This window comes from Triturus cristatus, chromosome 5_2 (assembly GCF_964204655.1).
Source record: "Triturus cristatus chromosome 5_2, aTriCri1.1, whole genome shotgun sequence".
NCBI classification, from domain to species: domain Eukaryota; kingdom Metazoa; phylum Chordata; class Amphibia; order Caudata; family Salamandridae; genus Triturus; species Triturus cristatus.
The window spans coordinates 737,198,657-737,218,679 of NC_140588.1; the positions used below are offsets into that span (position 1 = coordinate 737,198,657).

General features: G+C 44.4%; 1 long non-coding RNA gene across 2 annotated transcripts in view; it reads right to left on the reverse strand.

The window, feature by feature from the left end:
• The window catches only part of LOC146829202 (uncharacterized), a 46,071-nt gene extending 26,250 nt beyond the window's left edge, over window positions 1-19,821 (reverse strand). For both annotated transcript variants that reach the window (XR_014961934.1, XR_014961933.1), the window contains exons 1-2: window positions 19,522-19,821; window positions 6,543-6,643 (exon numbers count right to left, since the gene is read on the reverse strand). This is a non-coding gene — a long non-coding RNA (uncharacterized LOC146829202). The remainder of the gene's footprint in view (window positions 1-6,542; window positions 6,644-19,521) is intronic.
• Between the last annotated feature and the right edge of the window lie 202 nt (window positions 19,822-20,023).

Here is a 20,023-nt window from a genome sequence, read left to right on the forward strand (position 1 = left end):
AGCTGACAAAAAGTGAGGTAAAAGACCCATTGGAACTAGATGGAGAACAAATGGCAGCATTTGAGGAGTTGAAGAGCAGAATGTGTGAAGCCCCTGCTTTGGGTATGCCAGACTATGAAAAGGAGTTTGAGTTGTACTGTAGTGAGAGAAATGGATGTGCACTTTCAGTGTTAATTCAAAAACATGGACAACTGAGGAGGCCTATTGCGTACTTCTCATCGACACTTGACCCTGTAGCTGTAGGTTTACCAGGTTGTTTGAAATCTGTAGCTGCAACATGCAGAAGTCTGGAACAGAGTGAGGGAATCATAATGGGATATCCTGTAAGGGTATTCGTACCTCATAATGTGGCAATTCTTTTGACAAGAAGCAGAACCCAGTACATGTCACATAGTCGGCTGACTAAATATGAGAAAGTCATTCTGGGAGCATCAAATGTGACTCTTGAGAGATGTGTGAATGTGAATCCAGCGACATTGTTGCCGGATATTGAAAATGTGGGAGTGAAGACAGAAGATGATCACAATTGTTTGGATGTGCTTGATTACTGTACGAAACCGAGACCAGACATAAGGGATCTTCCATTTCTTGAGAGTGATCATGTGTTGTTTGTGGATGGATCATGTCTGAGGAATGATGAGGGTGTGCTGAGTGCGGCATATGCAGTGTGCAAGGTTTCAGAGGTTATGGAAGCATCACCATTGAAAGGAGTGAAATCGGCACAAGTTGCTGAATTGGTGGCATTGACAAAAGCTTGCAAAATTGGAGAGAATCTGAGAGTGACTGTGATAACTGATAGTCAGTATGGATTTGGAGTTGTGCATGATTTTGGCCAGCTTTGGCTGCAGAGAGGTTTCTTGACGTCGAGTGGGACTCCAATAAAGAATGCTGAAGTAATTGGGAAATTACTTGAGGCGATACAGCTGCCTAAAGAGTTAGCAGTTGTGAAATGTGCTGCTCATGGACAAGGAGATGATTTTGTGACAGTTGGCAACAGGTTTGCTAACGACATTGCACAATATTGCGCGAAAAATAATCACTCGATTAATAGGGAACGAGAAGGTGAAATGTCTTTTTGTTCTGTGATGTTTACTAATGTTCTAGAAACATGGGATGAAGTGAAACAGTTGCAGGATGAGGCAGGAAAGGAAGAAAAGAAAGACTGGATCAAGGCAGGTTGTGCCCCAAGAGAAACAGACCATGTTTGGGTCTATAGAGATGGCAGACCAGTCATGCCTAACTCTATGCTGTCGACAATGGCAAGGATGTATCATGGCCAGGGACATTTGGGAAGGGATGCTATGATCAGGTCTTTTAAGCAGACTTGGTACAATGCAAAGTTCAGGACAATTGCAGAGAGCATCTGTCAAAGATGTTTGATTTGCCAGCAATTTAACACTGGGAAAAAGACAGTGGTGAGTCTGGGAACGATAGGCAGAGAAGATGGTCCTTTCACGAGAATGCAGATTGATTTCATTGAAATGCCCCAAGTGAACAGACTGAGGTATGTTCTAGTGGTAGTCTGTTTGTTCTCAAGATGGGTGGAGGCCTATCCGACTAGGAGAAATGATGGAATAACAGTGGCAAAGTTACTGTTAAGAGAGTTGATTCCTAGGTACGGGTTTCCAGTAACAATTGAGTCTGATAGAGGTGGACACTTCTATAATGAACTCATGAGTTTGATTTGTGAATCATTGAGCATACAGCAGAAGCTACATTGTGCATACAGGCCAGAGGCTTCTGGTGTCGTGGAGCAGATGAACGGCACGATCAAGAACAGGATTGGTAAGATGTGTTTAGCCACTGGAATGAAATGGCCTGATGTCTTGACTCTAGTGCTAATGACTATTAGATCTACTCCAGATAGAACTACTGGTTTAAGTCCACATGAGATTTTGATGGGACGTGCAATGCGTCATGCATTTGTACCTGTCAATAAGTTGATGACAATAACTGATGACATGATTTTGGATTACTGTAAAGGCCTGGCTGACGCAGTTCATTCTGTGTTTCACCAGATTGGAGAAGAAGCTACCACACTTGAGAAGAAGCAAGCTCATGATCTGAGTCCAGGGGACTGGGTGAGAATCAAAGTACACAGAAGAAGAAATTGCTTGGTTCCAAGGTGGGGAAGGCCAAGACAAGTCATTCTGACTACGACGACTGCAGTGAAGTCTGCTGGTGTGAAAAACTGGGTATATGCAAGTCATACTCTGAGAGTTCCAAACCCAAAGGATGGGACTGGTAAGGAGTATTTTGAAGAGTCAGATTCCAGTGATGATGAAGACACAGAACCAGTGAAAAAGAATCGAAGTTCAGAAAAAGAATCAGAAAAAGCTTCAAGAGGACCATTGAAAGTCTCAGAAGGGAGATCAGATTCTGTTAGAGAGCCTGAAGTTCCAAGAAGCAGTGGAGGGAAAAGAAGAGAAAAGAGCAATTCCACAGAGATTACTCCTGAATCAGAAGAGGAGATTGAAGAACCACTTGAGATTATACCTGAAGAAGCAGGGTCAGAGGAAGATAGAGAGGGACAGATTGCAGAAGACCCCCGAGGAGGTGTAGGGAACATTCTTGACAAGTTAGGTGAAGGGACAAGTAGACAGCAAGAAGATTGCGTGTCGGAGACCCGAGGAGGGACAGAAGTAGGGAAGTCTCAAACAGTGGTGAAAAAGACTGTGGAGCGAAAGAAAACTGCTGAAGAACAAGAGGCATTTGAAACAGAATCAGATGAAAGTGAGAATGAGAAATCAGAAGGTCGAGTTCTGAGAAAGAGAACTTGGATTGGAGAAAGAAATAATACAGAAACAAGACCGAAAAAGGTTATAAGAGGAGATCTTTGGCCTAACAACAGAATAAAGAAGCTGAGATACAGACTGATAAGAGCAAATACCTCAAAAGCTGAACAAGTGAATGAGGTGTCGAGTCAGAATCCAGCAAAAGGTGAAAAGAAAAAAGAGTCAAAAGAACCAGAGGAGATCAAGAGGATAAGAAAACCTAACCAGAAGTATAGGTCGCCGGAATGGACGTACGTGGCACTGTCTGAACGTGAAGAGGCAGAAAGTCAAGGAAATCCAGAGGAGACCGTACGAGAAGTGGTTGAGGAAGATACGGGTGAAATCCTGAAAGTAATCTTGACTGATATTGGAGAAAAGTCGGATACTGAGGATATTGTTGGAGATCTAATAAAATTTGATGTTGAAGAAGATGAAGTAAAGAGTGATGAGTATCCAAATTGAGTGAACAGAAGAAATCACTTGGAGAAAGTGAAAAGAAGAAAACTGAAAATTAGTTGTTTGAAGTAACCCAGAGTTCTAGAAACTCAAGTAGTGGAGTAGTAGAGGCTAAGTCAAAAGACACGGTCAAAGTAGTAAAATGGCTAACATAGAGAATAACCAAAGTAGATGTGCCTTCCTAAGAAGATGGTGTAAAATGTGCTGCTGCTGTACTGGATTATTAATGCTACTATGGGGTGTTTTAGCTTTATTAGTTACTTTTAGAGTTACAATAGGTACATTTGAGATGCATACAGAGAATGTGACCAATGAAGAGAAGAGTTCACAAAAAGTAGTTCCAACTAGAATTAGTAATACTTACATACATAGAGATAGGTCAATTAATGATTTTTCTAGTAATGTTTGTTCAAAATTGTTATACGAATATGTGAAGACAATGGAAGTTAGGGATTGCTACGTTTGTATGCAATTATCTGCATCCGTTTCAGAGGGTGTTTTTTATTTGTTAGGGAAAATAGATTATGAGATGTCTAACAAAGATAACATTTTTGGGCAATTGCCAATGAACAAAAAGCTGAATACAGCTAAAGAAGCTAACATTTTTGGAGAGATTTTTATTGAAAAAGAAGAATTGACATTAGATTATATTTTTAAGAATAATTTAACTTGCAGTCTGAAGGAAGAGGAGAAAGCTTTCCTAAACATGGTGGAGGAAAGGAGAATGAGCATGCATGAGAAAGCACGGAAATATAAAATGAGTGAGACAATTTGGGACATTGAGATGGGAAAAGAATTGAGAAATGGGGCTAGTCCAACTTTAGCTCTAGATGCACCACAGAAGGGTAAGCTGTGCATTACAAGAAAGAAATCCCAATATGATACATATTTTGTTGGGACTAGTGAGTGTCATGATACATACTTCATTGCAACAGGATGGGGTTTCAAGGGAGGAGAAGATCCAATTTTCCCAGGAGTGTATTATGTTTGTGGGAACAAGGCTTATTACAGGTTGCCTGACCATTGGTATGGCACGTGTTATGTGGGCCTGGTCTTTCCAAAGATCTTTCATATAGATAGAATAGAAGATGTAGAACATATTAATTTACTAACGCGTTTTAAGAGAGAAACTTGGTCTGAAATAGTGGGTGACATTTTTGGAGCTTTAATTCCAGCAGTGGGAATTTCTTTGAATGCTTATGGAATTCGGAAACTGTCAACAGTGGTGGATCGCTTATCGACAAATACCGCTGGAGGGTTTCTTTTGGTGAATACGGAATTGATTGCCGTACGAGCCATGTCTATGCAAAATCGACTTGCCCTTGATATTCTATTGGCTAAAGAGGGTGGAGTCTGTGGAATGCTGAAAGTTCAACATTGTTGCACTTACATTCCAGACGAAAGTAAAGACCTGAAGGTCTATATCAAAAATATTACTGATTTGCATGAAGAATTTGTACCACTGGAAGCTGAGAGTATTTGTACTAAAATAGCTAATAAAATAGTTGCTGTTAAGAGTTTTATTGCAAAAATAGGTAGTACTATTATAGGTAAGATATTGTTTCCTTTGACCTGTATGATTGTTGCTTTATTGATATTAAGATTGGTGTGTTTGTGTTGTAAAAACAGGGGAGGGAAAAAGAAATTAATCAAAAGAAATAATGAAAAGAGAAATAAGAGGTTGAAAAGAGAACCACAAGAAATAGAATTAGAAGAATTGAGGGAGAGTGTTTACTTGGAAACAAAGAGGGATGATGAAAGGGTGTCTAGTGTGTAGTGTTGTGTAAGGAGAAAAAGACATTTCCAGTTTCTCCGAAAATGGGACTAAATTTACTAAATTTTTTTTTTTGGGTTGTTTATTTGGTGATAATATCACCAAAGGGGGGATTGCTGGAGCAGAGTTTTCTGTTGAAAATCTATTGGGTTTTTAAGCTCTGGTTTGTCTATTTGTCGATAATTAAAAATATTAATTCATAACTATTAATTATTTGTTTTGTGTAAATGTTCTGATTAACCAATACGAACTAATAAGAGAAAACTACACGTGGGGATGCGTTCATGTTGCTTACTAATAATGTGCATGTTTTATTAAATGAATGTTGCTGAGTGCTGTTTATTTTAAAGCACAAAACGCTTTTGAATTGTCGTGTACTAATGCTTTTCTTGTGTTGCAAAGGCTAGATAATTACATACACATAAGGGTATTAGTGGGGTTAACACTGTTTAATCACTATGCTGTGGTAACGTTGTTTTTGTCTCTTTTAATTAAGATGGTACGGTTTGGCCTAGTAAAAAATGGCTGCCGTTTAAAGCCTGTATTCAAGTAGTCGGATTTTGATGAGAAGGCCTTGCTGAACATGGTCGAGAGTCATCTGACCACAGTCTTCGCCTGGTTTAAAATTTTCCGTGAGGACAGCAGCTCTGGGCGAACATCCAAGTGTCCTTGGAAGACAAAGGAGCCACAATGAACTTTGTGATTGTAGCGTTGGTTCCGAGGAAATATGAATACGAAAGAAACATTTGTAAACCTAGGGTTTCCTTCTTCCGTCTTTTTATTTTTGTGATTTTTCTGAGCGGAGATTTTCCAAATGTAGCGATGCTACATCCTTTCCTTCTCGCTTTGCTCAGCGGTTCAGCGGACGTTTTAAACATTTTATGTTTCTTTATTTTGTAATATTCGTTATAAATATTGTTAGCCTAGAGAGGGTCTAAGGCCACTTCTTCCCAAAACTTGCGTTGGTGAGGATCGATGCTGTGAGGACGGCGACTCGGGAGACTTCTACTGAGAGACTTGTCCTGACCCATTCATGACATTTAGCTAGAATAGGTAATTATGAGAATAATGATTTACTTTGATTGATTTCCTTTGACTAATTTTAGATAAAGTACCTTAATTTTGAATACAGTGTTGGTGGTTATTTCTTGTCAATTATTGAATACTCTATTTTGATTATTGTTGTATAGATTGTTTAGATCATGACTCAGGACAGTAACAATTAGGTCTTATCGACCTCAGTGTAGATGCAGGGTGTTTAGGAGTTTTTCTTCCCACAGGTTCAGTGCTGATAGAGTATTGGAGCGTATGTTAGTAAAATGGGCCCAAGTGTATGATGAGTGTATGTGCGTGTATCTGTGAAATTACTCTATCCGTGGAAGTAGGGAGAATTTGTACACCCCGATCTGCACCATCACGACCTACTGAATCTCAAATCATGATCAGATTATACAGTCACAACAACCCTCTGCAGAGCAGAGCAGAGCTCCAGGGTGGCTTTCCTAGGAATCATGAAGGAATGGGTCAACAATACGTACCATAGAATGCTAGAAGGTATTGGATACTTATCAGCCATTGCCATGAACTGAAGGTCCCTGGACCATCCCTCCATATCCATGTGGTGCTGGGAAATGAACTTCTGCGGCAATGCCAAAAAAGAAATATAGAAATGGTTAATTGGTGGGGCTGTGTCAAAAAAACACCTGTACTGTGGTATGCTTATTAACCTCATTTAGACTTAAGCAGAAGTAAATGGTCAGTTCATATGCTTGCAAATCTCAGAAGATGTATTGACATGTGCAAGTCCACCCTATGTTATGCTGAGTCTATTTTTGTGGATTATATTGTAAACCTTGGGAATAAAGAGATGGAAGGCAAGTTTTTTGTGAAGTGATATCAATCAATCACTCAAACAACATTTGTAAAGTGCAACACTGTCACCCTTAGGGGTATCTGTGCACTGTGTCTCCCTCAAAGAGCCAGGCCTTGAATTTTTCCTTAAATCTGCCAGTGAGGGGGCAGGATAAAGCTGGAGGGGAAGATTGTTCCACTCCTTTGCAGCGATGGAGAAGAAGGAGCTGCCACTGCTGCTGCTGCAACAGATGTGGGTGGTGTGTGAGGGTGAGTAAAGAGGAGTGCAGGTGCCTAGGGGTTTGGTGGAAGTTCAGTCAGTGGTTGATGTAGGCAGTTTCAAGGTCGTGGAGGGCTTTGTAGGTGTGTGTGTAGATCTGGAACTGGCATCTCTTAGGGAGGTCCAGGATGAATCTGGCTGCAGCGTTCTGTATGGTCTGGAGTCTTCTGAGGAGCTGGGTGGAGATGCCGGTAAAGACGGCATTGCTGTACTTGAGGAGGCTGCTGACAAGGGCCTGCATGACAGTCTTTCTGGTGTTGGTTGGGATCCATCTGAAGGTTTCTGCAGAGCATGCGGAGAGTATGGAAGTAGGAGCAGGCGACTGTGTTGATTTATCATTTCATGGTCAGTTGGCTGTCGAGGATGATGCTGAGGTTAAATACATGGTTCATAAGTGTGGGTGTAGGACCGAGTTCTGAAGGCCACCAGCTGTGGTCCCAAGCGGAGGCGTTTTTCCTGAAGATCAGAACTTCAGTTTTTTCGGAGTCTAGTTGGAGGCAGTTGTCTCTCATCCATTTGGCAACGTTGGTACTGGCATTGCAGAAGTTGGTTTTGGCATTGGAGGCGTCCTCAGTTAACGAGAAGATCAGTTGAGTGTCGTCTGTATAGTATATTATGTTAGATCCATGGGATGTGATGAAATCTGCGAGGGAGGTCATGTAGATATTGAACAGGGTGGAGTTGAGTGATGATCCTTGTGGTACATCGCTTGTGATGTTTTTTGGGTGCAGAGATGAAGGGCTGCAGTCTGATGCTGTGTGTGTGTCCTGTAAGGAAGGAGGCGATCCACTTGAAGGCGCCTTGCTGTATGCCTATGTTGTAGAGTCTGTTGATGAGGGTGTTGTGGGAGACGATGTTGAACACCAGGGAGAGATTGAGGAGAATCAGCACCACAGTTTCTCCACTGTCGAGGAGTGCTATGACCTCATCTGTGCTGACAATCAATGCGGTCTCAGTTCTGTGATTGGCATGGAATCCTGATTGTGACTCATCCAGTAGAACGTAGTGGTAAGAGTTCATTGTTAGGGCAGCGATCAGGTTGGTGGCTTTGGTCACAGAATGTTGCCCGAGGTTCCTGGGGTCTGCAGGTAAGGGTGCCTCTTATTGTGTTTTTTGCGTCGGTTTGCAGTAAGAAGTTGAAGTATTCTATTACAGGTGTGGGGTCGTTGTTGGTGATGATGCATCTGATGGTTTCCTTGAAGATGATGGCGATGCCTCTCCCTTGTTTGTCTTGGTTTATCATCTTGTAGACTTCGGGAGTGGCTGCGGTGATATTAGGGTTTGAGCCACATTTCCGTGATGAAGGCAATGTCCGCGGAGAGGGTGGTGCTGGTGTCCCAGACTTCTGTGGCATGTTTGCAGAGTGAGTGGACATTGAGCAGGATGTTGTGGATTAGTTGTGGGGTGTTCTTGGTTTTGTGTGCAGGAGTGGTGTGGGATCTTTCGTAGTTTATATCACAGGAGAAGTGGCTGTGTCGACAGGTGAAGGGTGATTTTGTGGTGCATGGGGAGATGGAGACGCAGCTGTTGTTTCGGTGCCCAGAGTCCAGGTCCAGGAGTTCCTTGGTGGTGTAACGTCTGGTGGGGGTGGGGCCAGTGGTCCTGGTGCTGGGCGTTGTCCAACCAGCGGTGCATTGGTGGTGCACTCGCTGCGCAATTCAGCTGTGTGGCTGTGTGGCAGACTCCATTAGTAGTTCAGGTACTAGGTCCTATGTTCTGGGCAGGGTCCTGTAACTGGCAGCGCAGGTATAGGAGCAGCAATCAGCACAGCAGCAGGGATAGCAGGCAGCTCAGGAACAGCAGGCAGCGCTGGGACCACAGGCAGCACAGGGACAGGGATAGCATGCAGAGTAGGGACAGCAGGCAATGCAGGGACAGCAGGCAGCGCAGTGACAGCAGGCAGCACAGAGACAGCAGGCAGCACAGGGACAGCAGGCAGTGCAGGGAAAGGGACAGCAGGCAGCGCAGGGACAGCAAGCAAGCAGTGCAGGGACAGCAAGCAGTGCAGGGACAGCATGCAGTGCAGGAACAGAAGCAGGCAGCGCAGGTAAAGCAGGCATCACAGGGACAGCTGGCAGCGCAGGTAGAGCAGGCCATGCAGGTGCAGGGACAGCAAGCAGCACAGTGACAGCAGGCATCACAGGGACAACCTCCTCTGGGCTCTGATGGATGGGGCTTCCCATGGCCCGGGCCTTGCCTAGGCACCGCCCACAAATCAGGATCCAAGTGGATCTTTATTGGTGCTGGAAGGCGTGGAAATGCTCTACCAGCTGGCCCCACCTCCGGGACTTCTGTGAAATGGAGTTGTGGTCTCATCTTGTGATGGGAGTCAGCACAGTGATGTAGATGTCTAGAACGGACTAGGAGAAACTTCCTGGAGGCAAGGCTGGAGAGTGGCTTCCCATAAAGTGGGAAAAACGGGGATCTTTATTATGGCCCTGAGAGGTGTGAAACTCTGCGCAACCAGCTGGCTCTGCCTCTGGGGCTGTTGGGAAATGGAGTCCTGGTCTTTTCCATTGGTGGGAGGGATACGAAGCACTCTCTGCACTCTCAGCATAGTGATTCAGGCAGTAGGACCAGGAGGGGAGACATCTCCTGGAGGGAAGGGTGGGGAGCGGCTAGATAAAGAGTGTGATTGCAGAATATCATTGTCAAGATATTGTCTGCTCTGACATAAATATAGTGTCTAAAATATTGTGCACAAAAATATTGCCATATTAGAGTTAGTAAGCGGAAAACAACCCCAATGGGATGATGTTTTATATCTTGAAAGAGTGTAATTTACCTTCTTGTTCTTCCTTTTTATTTGTTGCATCAGTCCAATAGTTCCCAAAAGGAACACATGGAGGACTACCAGGGACTGAGCTTCGGTGACGAAGCAGCAGCCGAGATCTTGAGAGCACCATCCCTGTTAGGGGCAGATGGCAGCGTAGCATCTAGCAGCCACTCAGAGGATTGGGCTTCATTAACTAACTTGAAACATGAATGGCTTAAGATCACTTTACATGGGGCAATGATGACAGAGTACCTTAGAGCTAACATCGCTCCGAATGGCCTTATTGTTAACAATGTCCCACGGTTATTCCTTAAGGACACCCTTTTCAAAAAAGAATGGTCCCTAGTTGCATGGAAATGCACTAGGGACTGGCTGATTCTCATAATTAATACAGCAAAGAGAATCGCGGACGCCCTCTTGATCAGGATCCAAACAGCGGAAGGGGCGATTAAAGTCATTGTTCAGACGGCAGCTTACAAGAGTAAGTTAGCTGAAATAAATGCGGAAATAGCAGACAATCGTGAATATCTAATGAAGCAAAAAATTTCCAAACTTCAGAAGGACATTCAAAAATTTTCCACTGAGAAAGTATACCCGTATTTAAAAACAGATTACATTGCTACTGGCACTGGTTATTCCTCAGATGAAGGTTCTACCTCATCACGCAGGGGATCCTCTACCAACAGTGATTCCAGCACTGGAAGTTGGAACAACCGACATCAAAGACCCTTTCATAATCAGGGATATGTACCCTATAATTTACCACCATATCAGGGACCCCCCTTCTGGCAATTTCCCTTATACCAACAAGGCCCCCCCCCCTTCTTCCAACCTGGGGTTGAACAACCACCTTTTTTAGGCAGAGGCTGGGGCAGAGGAAGAGGGCGCAGAAGAGGACAGAAAAGAGTCCAATGGCAAGACCAGCCGACACGATCGGTGGAAACCAGGAGCCAGACAAGGGGGAAGAAAAACTGATAATCAACCTCTCGACAAGAACTTTAACCACTACAGAAGAAAGGGTCCTACAAAAGGGTCTTGGTTTTGTCCCAACTCCCAAGAGTGACAGGTTTCGAGACCTATGTGAGATACAAGGTTTTTTCAGAAAAATCCGCTTACAGGCCTTTTTTCAGAACCAAACACCAGCATCTAACAATGACTCAGGTCTTCATAGACCTTCTACATTCACACCAAACAACAGTATGGTTCCCAATGAAGTATTGACTTTTGAGAAAGCAGTACTGCAAGACCTCAACAACAGGACTTTCTCAACCCCGTTTCATAATCTGACCCGTGAGGAAGAAATAACCATCAAAAATCTGGCTAATGATTCCAGCATTACCATAAAACAGGCTGACAAGGGTGGGGCCATCGTCATCATGTCTACCACAGACTACAATGTAGAATGTAATAGGCAATTAAGTGATAGGAAGTTTTATACTCCAATTGGAGAAGATCCCACCCCCAGATTGAGCAGAATAATCTCCACAATGGTTTTCACTGCTGAAACACAAGGGTGGATTACCAAAAAAGAAGCTGAGTTTCTCATAACTAAGGAACCAATTACTCCTTACTTTTATTGCCTACCAAAGATTCACAAAAATACTACTCCGGTCCCTGGACGACCCATTGTATCAGGGATCGGTTCAATTTTGGAACCACTGTCGAAGTTTGTAGACCACTTTATCCAACCACTGGTCAGGCAAACACCATCCTTTATCAAGGACACCACGGATATGCTCCGTCTACTAGAGAGTGCCCAACATCCAGAATCAGTCGACCTCCTGGTCACACTGGATGTTGAGGCATTATACACTAATATTCCACAGAGAGCTACCCTGGATGTGATTGAAGATGCCTTGTCCAACAGCGAATGGCACTCGCAGACACCAGTAGCCTTCGTACTAGAGTGTGCTACTCTAGCATTGACAGAAAACTTCTTCGAGTTCAATTCTCAACTTTACCACCAAACACAGGGTACATCGATGGGCAGCACATTCGCGCCGAGCCTGGCATGCATGTACATGTCAGCGTTCGAAGACAGGGAGATTTTTCACACCAGAAACCCATACCTACAAAATATTGGGATGTGGAAAAGATTTATTGATGACATCTTCATCCTTTGGAAAGGGGACAGAGCAAAGTGTGTTGAGTTTTGTTCATGGATCAATACCCTGAACCCTTACTTGAGATTTACCAATACTAGCTCTTCCTCAACAATCCCCTTCCTTGACCTCACAATCAGATTAGAGGGTGATAACATCTCTACAACCCTCTACCGCAAACCAACCGATAGGAATAGTCTCCTACTTTTTAGTAGTCATCATCCTAAAACTTTGAGACAGAACTTACCTTTCGGACAGTTCCTTCGTATCCGAAGAAACTGTAGTAACCTTTCTGATTATAAGAATGAATCACACACACTAAAACAAGATCTCCTAAAGCGTGAATATCCCAAAAAGATCATTGACACTGCTCGTAAAAGAGCTTTATTCAACAACCGTGACAACTTGCTGGAAGACAGGGTCAAAGTACCCGACCCAGCGATGACCTGTGTTACTACATTTACCCCTGATTCACATCGAATAAGAAAAATTATTCGTAAACATTGGAACATCTTGAACATAGGCACACTTGATTTACCTATCCCTCGTTTTGCCTTTAAACGCACAAATAACATCAAAGATATCCTCATCCACACTAGGCCGAGAAAACCAGCTTCCATTCGCCAAAGTACCTTATGGGGTCTTCCCCCGGTTACAGGCCACTATCCTTGCGGGTCGTGCTCTGTCTGCCACCTTACGAAAGTGACAAAAACATTGGATTTTCCTAATGGGGTCACATGGACCTTAAATGCACACACCAACTGTAATTCCTCTAACTGCATCTACTTGCTGCGATGCAAATGCGATTTACTCTACATTGGCATGACCACGAGACAGGTGAAAACACGCATAATGGAACATAGAAGCAATTTTAGATGCATGAAGAATAACACCAAGATGACCACACATTTCAAAGACACACAACATTCACCAGAGTCTTTTGAATGGGGTGTATTAGAAACCCATCCCGGAATAACTAAACATGCTTTATTCCGCATTGAACAATGATGGGTTCTAAGATTGGCCACTGACAAAACTGGGTTAAATGAAAATATACCGTGGAGCCTTCTGACCTAAAACACTCGTGATGAGGTAACATTATGAATAGGTTTCTTGTTCTGAATTTAACCTCCTTTTACTGACAAATAATGTACAATGGTTTCTGAAGTCTACCACCTGGTCCAACCCGTTCCTCCAGTAACCCCCTCTGATAATTCCAGCACATAAGAATTACACCCATGTATTATCATAGGTGTTTGCTATGACCATCGGGACATTTTTCCGGGGATGGTCTTTGTTTTATGTTTGCTGCTCTGTTCCATATATGATTTATGACACATTTTTATTCCGAGATGTATCTCTTCTCAATAACAACATAGAAAAGATTAAATACAAATGTTGAGACCGTGCTAGGGGTCGCTTACAGTTGTGTCACTCCACGGTGTCGGTATCTCCATACACTATTAGGTGCTTACGAGCAGCACACCATAGGCATCACGAGCCTTTGGTTACTCATTCCTTTCTAATCCGCCTCCTTTCCAAACCCCCACCTACCCGAGCCTTTTTTCGAGCAACTTGGCTGTATGCTTGGGAGTGTGTGGCGAGTCCGGGGCTTCGTCTCGTTTGGTTGCTAAGGCAACACTGCTTTTCCCATTCCAAGATGGCGCATCCTCGTAAAGGGAACTGTAGTCCCTTTTTCAATGAATGACCCGGAAGTCCTTCTTCCACTGCACGCTTGTTCCGCTATATCACACGCCCACCTGTAGCATACTCGTGTGAATCCTGGACCAGCGACGTGGGGTAGGTCTACCGCCACCTCCGTTTTTAGGAAACCGTGAGTAACGGATTTAATTTTGTCATTCTCCTTTCATTGTTTATGTGTGCCGCGTCCTCCCACACACTTAGGACCACTTTGTCTAGGATCGGTGCACCACTTTATGGTACCGACTCTGCAATGGTTGACAGTAACTTCGCCCAATACCAATACCTTGTCGTACTGTCAACTACGCGAGTCTCTGCTCATATGGATAGGTTGACTGCACCGCCAATATGCGTTTGGCTCTGAGATGGAGACGCGACCTGGTATCCCCGTGTGAGGTAATGGCGGGCTATGTTTACGACCCTGTCCTCACCTCGTGGGGCGGTGGGCTGAACTGTAGCCAGCCAAGGCACCACGAGACGCCTACTTGTGTCCATTATCATTATTTTCTTACCTTAGTTTGTGTGCCCTACAATGGAGACGTGGCACAACCTTGTTTTGTCTACAGTTATCCCATATGACACTGTGGGTTGCTGTTTCTCTTGTGACCTCGGGCGTTTGGCGCCGGACTCTGCGCACTGTCCTTGTGTATCAATCATGTTTCTCTTAATTTCGTTCCCCTTGTTATTAGGACACTACAACTTAGTGTCTCCACTAGCTGGATCTGAAACACCACTGCCTTGACCCTAATGGGTGAGTGAAATTCCTTGTGTGCTTCTCTGGCTGCATTTATTTTAGTTGTTTTAACTCACTGTATGACAGACACGTTATCAAGCATGTTATGAGCCTCTAAGAGCATGAGCTTTGTATCAATTTCACGTTGCATGTCTTGTCAATATTGAGTGAATAATCCATTGATTTGTATTGATGAATTTGTCAATCCCTTTTTTGCAGGTTATGTTTTTTGAGTTACAGGTACCACACTTTCTTTGAGTGCTGTAAGGGTGGTCAATAGTATACTTTACCACAGACCACCACCACTTAAGTGTAGGTAGTTATTCTGGTCCTGATGAATTGCCGTCTAAATTGACTACAAGGCAAGAAACATGTCGACCATCTGACAGACGCTATCATCCAGCATCCTTGCAGTTGGTTATAGCGTTGGTTTGTCGTATTATTTTTAATTAGGGTGGGGGCCACGTTCATTAAAATACTTCTGAGTGGACCACCTCCCCTATTTTAGATTTTTTCATACACACATCACTATCACCTACACCAATTTTAGGGCCCTCACTTGCACTTCACCAATCGGCTTCTGGAAAAAAGATCTCCGTCAGGAAGGCCCCTAATTGGGTGCCGATCAGGGATTGCAGCGCCGCCCCGATAAGGAGCAGACCCGATGATGAAGCATGACACCTAGCTGGCTGGGTGTGTGAGGGTCTTATTCCAACTAGGAGAAGTTTCTTCTCCCCTTTTACACTCTAATACTCACTAGAGTCTACTCTACATCAACATAACCTTTGTATTAGGAAATGCATACCTTCTTTGTTAGAGATGATATTTTATAAACCATACTTAGGGCACAATATTCATGTCCAGGCATGTTTGTGAGGCTCGGTGACATAAAGCGTTCTAGAGGGATAAGTGGGAAACACAGAATGGCTATACATGAAGGTGGAGAGGTCTGGTCAGATTTATAGGTTATAGAATATGTATAACCTTATCATACACTTATTAGAATTTAGGGGCTTATTATGATGTTGGTCGGAGTTGCCTCCGACCGACACTGTCTCGGACTCTGGACCGACCAACCTGAGGTCGCCGGTTTCAACCGCCTAATTACGATGCGACCAAACACTGTTCGGTCCATACCCACTGTTCTCTATGGGAGCTTGTGCCACGGTCATAGAGAAATGGGGGTGTGAGTAAAACCTCATGGTGCCTGCCCCACAGTACAGGGTTTTAAGGGGGGGACCCTAGGTACCTCCTCGACCCCCGCCCATAGACCGCGAATGCAATGGGCCCCCCAAAGTCACTTTCTGACACCCTTTCTGTGTCGGCACGGAAAGGTTGGGGGAAACTGACATTGTAATCCTGATGGCGGAAACGCCGTCCATAGGGGATTGCGGTGCGGTTCCAACCGGCTGGAAGACTCAGAGAGCTGGTCAGAATCTAGTCAGAATGACTGGCTGGTTTACCTTCTGACAGCCGACATCGTAATCGAGTGGTCGTACCACAAACCGACCGAGTCTGTCGGAAAGCCTCCAACATCGTAATTGGCCCCATAGTGTCCAAATTTGGGCACATTGCAGAATCGACAACATAGTGATAATAAATAAATCAAACAAGTTAACGGACAAATTGACGATCTGAAGCCTAAACCAACCCCCATTGAGTCAAAATCCATATTTAAAATTCAAAGATAGGGCAAAACTGACAAGTTATCAAACCAACTTTCTGTACCCCCCGCGAACTCAGAAATAAGCTATCTTCACACCCAGACCAATCCTTCAATACCCTGCAGTTCAGAGAAGAACTCAAAGTGCACATTTACAACAACACCAGGACCCAAACCAGCTGATTGTTTGTGGAAATTCCCAAACATTAACTATGATCTTGACTCCACAACACCTCATGTAACCAAACCAAGAGCCACATGGCCTGAAACAATGTAAGACTCTCCCCAAGAACATCATTTGATAGTCCCTCTGGGTATTTTAGATTTTTATTCATCTTTTTCCCCGATTACACACTTCTACGTATATTTCTTTCATAACCTTTACATATAGAAATACTGTAATATTGTAATTTCTATGTGCTATGATTATGTGCTCTAGGTATAATGACTCTACTTAGTATGCACAGCATACCTCTGCTCCCTGAGACTAGAGCTACCCTATCAAAAACTCTTATAAAAAAATACTATGTTGAAAGTAGCTTTGATCAGTGCGAATGTCACTGTTACATATTTATTAGCCACTCTTACTAATGGTCGTGTTGTTGATGGTGAATAGACTTTATGAGTGTTGTTTGATGAATGCAGACTCAGACTCAGATAGAAAATAAGCTGTGGCAGTAAATTAAAAGCGACAATTTTCCAATCTGATTGATGTTCTGCTAGCTTTTGTCCACAGCAGTGTCACAGTTTGCTGTGTATGTCCTGATTGTTTGAATTTATGATAGCCCTGTATTATTGGCCATCTCTCAAGCTGATTGATTGATTTGTGTTTTGGTATGGTCGTGGTGGTATTTTTGGATCTGTTTGGTTTTTAAATAGATTTTACTTCGAATTGTTTGCTTTTTGCACCTTGGATGTTTTTGGCCGCTAGTATTGCTCTGTTATATTTCCTATGACACTCAGGAGTATATTTACTAAACGTTTTTTGCCATGTTTGCTTCACAAACGTGATGCAGAATGAAGCAAAAAACTATTGTTTCTGATATACTTTCCAAGGCAAAGCTTGTTTTCCACTGGAAATTCACTTGACAGTAGCACAAAGCAGCGCCAGGGGTGCGTTCCATGGGTGGTGTGTGAGCATTGCCACGCAGTCACACAATTTTTTTTATGCTAAAACATATCTACTAAAAAAAGTTGACAGGGTTTTATATAAAACAATAATGCCCTTTTGAAAAAGGTACTATCAAGGGGAATTACCAACTTCGGAGAGCCAGTGATACGGCAGGCAGCCGGGCAACAAACAAAGGTTTGCGCCACTCGTCCAGGGGTTGGCCAAGGGTGAGGGTTAGCTGTTTGGGCACTGCAGTGCTGCGGGGTCATAGACACACCCTTTAAAAGGAGCTGAGATGTGGAGGGCAGGTCTCTTGGCTCCTGCTCGCCACAGAAGTCACAGAACTCTTGTATTTGCTCTACCCACACCGCGGGAGCACAAACTCCCCCACCTCCAACAAGGAGGCTGCAGTCTGGACGGCCAACGGCCTTCAATCATGCCCAGCCCTCTGGGAGCCACACAAGCTGGAAGTTGCTATCTCCAGCCACAATTCCCAGTGCACGGGGTGCAGGGGGAGTGAATGGGTATGGTTGTTTGGAATAGTGCTCATGTATGCCCCCTCCATTTTTTCCTTTCCTGGAACTGATTCAAGATTGGCAAAGTTGTTGTGGTTTGTTTAATGTAAGGAAGAACACTTTTTTCTCTCTAGCGTCGAATGTATATTGTGAATTGTTTTTTGTATTTGGCATATTTATTCAGGTTAGGCGGGTGAGGTCATGATTGGTGTGGACAGTTAGGATACCTTTAAAACATGCTCTTATGCCAAAAAAACATCAGTGTCACTGGACCCTCCATGGGGTGCTGACAGCAAGTCGAAAAGAGGTTGCAGTGACGCAGTGGGTTGGGGATGGGCGTTGACATGCAGACCTTACCTGTCAACCACCTGCTCAGGCACAGTTGGTAAGAGCTAGCACCGGCCCTTGGGGGACAAGGGAATTGAGTGTAGGGGGTGCCCGAGGTGGGTATCCTAAGGGCAGCCACACCCCCTGCACAAGAGCTCCCAGTATGGTACGGGTAGGGAAATGGAACCAGTTGTGATCTCACTCAGAATGATAATGTTAGTGGGTTGCACAGGAACAAACTAGTTATGGTTAGAAGACTCCCATGTACTCGAGTCTCTGTTAAGGCTAGGTCTCACTTGTAAACAACATGTAAACAATATGGTTACTGTGTAAAAGTTTTGATATCTAAAAATGTTTTGTGTGTGTATGAAATAAATACGGCCGGGGGTCTTATGACCCCTAAGCCAAAAAGAGCTGGTATCGGGTTGTGTCATTTGACATTGATGGGTTTTTGGCAGGGAAGGGTAAGTATCACTGGGACATCGGCAACCCCATGGCCATAATGCTTTTATTTCTCCTTTCTTTTCCGACTTTGCATGTGTGCTGCACTGTACAGCACACATACAAAGCAGAAAATGTTTTAAAGTCACTGTAAGCATGGTATTTTGTACCGGAGGAGTATGCTTCCAGTACAAAACCTATACTAGACTCATGCAGACACTTTTGCATTATGGTCCAAAGGTGTGGGCATGGTGCTCAGGAGCCTGAATGTGCGCCTGTGCTAGGGAGAAAGGAGAGTGCCATATTTCTGTTTATATGGCGCTGTCCTGCTCTCTTCTCATGCAAAACAGCACTGTATGCTTGGCTTCTGTGCTGCATTGTGTGAGAATTTAGCAGCAGCGGCTGGTACAGAATGAGGGTGGCAGAGCGAGGGGATGGGGGGAATGTGAAAATAAAAAATAAAAATCCCACTTACCTGCTCTGCAGCATCCTCTCTCCTCAGGAAGCACCCAGGCTCCCCTAAGTGAATCATGACGCTGATGTCACCATGAGGGGTAGGGTGACGCACCTCTGTCCTTGGGTTTCACATATTTCTGATTGTGACTTGTAAGATCTGTTTTATGATCCCTGGTAAATCAATGGGGTTATTTACTAAAGATTGTTTTTGGGCGCTTTTGCACCACTGTGCCATTTTGTGCTGCGTCTGCAGACTTTTATAATGCAAAGCAATGCTTTGCGTCACTTAGCAACACTTTGTGCAATGCACAAACCGTTATTAAAGATCCCGCAAGTTGAAACCCGGGCCTGGGGGGGCACAGACGGACCCAATGGGGGCCCGGGTCAACTGCTGCCCAGAGGCGGGTGGCCCTTCCCCCTGCTGCGAGAAACCCGCGAAAAAGGGGACGAACCGGATTGATCACCCCCGAAGTAGCCGCTGTCCCCCAAATCAGGGAATGAGGCAGAAAGAGGCTGGGGGGTTTAGAAGGGGCACGGGGCCCTGAGCCAAAGACGGAATACCTGGTGCTGTGGATCATCGCTGCAGTCGACAGAGAACATCATGGGAAGCTCGCTCTTCAGCTTCAGGAAATCTGTGGAGCGAAATCCATCCAGGACCCAAGGAGGAAAAGACAAGGACTCGGCTGGAACTGGCTGGAAGTGGCGAGAGCTGGTACCGCCGCCAAGGGAGCCTGGCACGCCAGAGCCACATCAGCGAGTCCTCCTTGAGAACCGATTGCCGGAAAATCCGGAGGTGAAGGGGGGCATCCCATGCTGAAGTATTGGCTGGTGGCAGAAGCAGATATCAAGGCTAGCAGCAGCGGTGTGGTGCCCACGACAAAGGGAGTATCAGTGCCGGTGTAACTACGCGGAAGCAGAGCTCGAAGAGCGGGGCAGGTTGGAGATTTCCCCTCCCCCCTTGTTTAAAGACACAAGCACTTCGCTTGTTTGTGTTGAGGAGTTACTGGTTCACAGGGCAATGGCTGGGAGATGCGGGGCAGCTGGAAGGGACAAATGTCTGCCA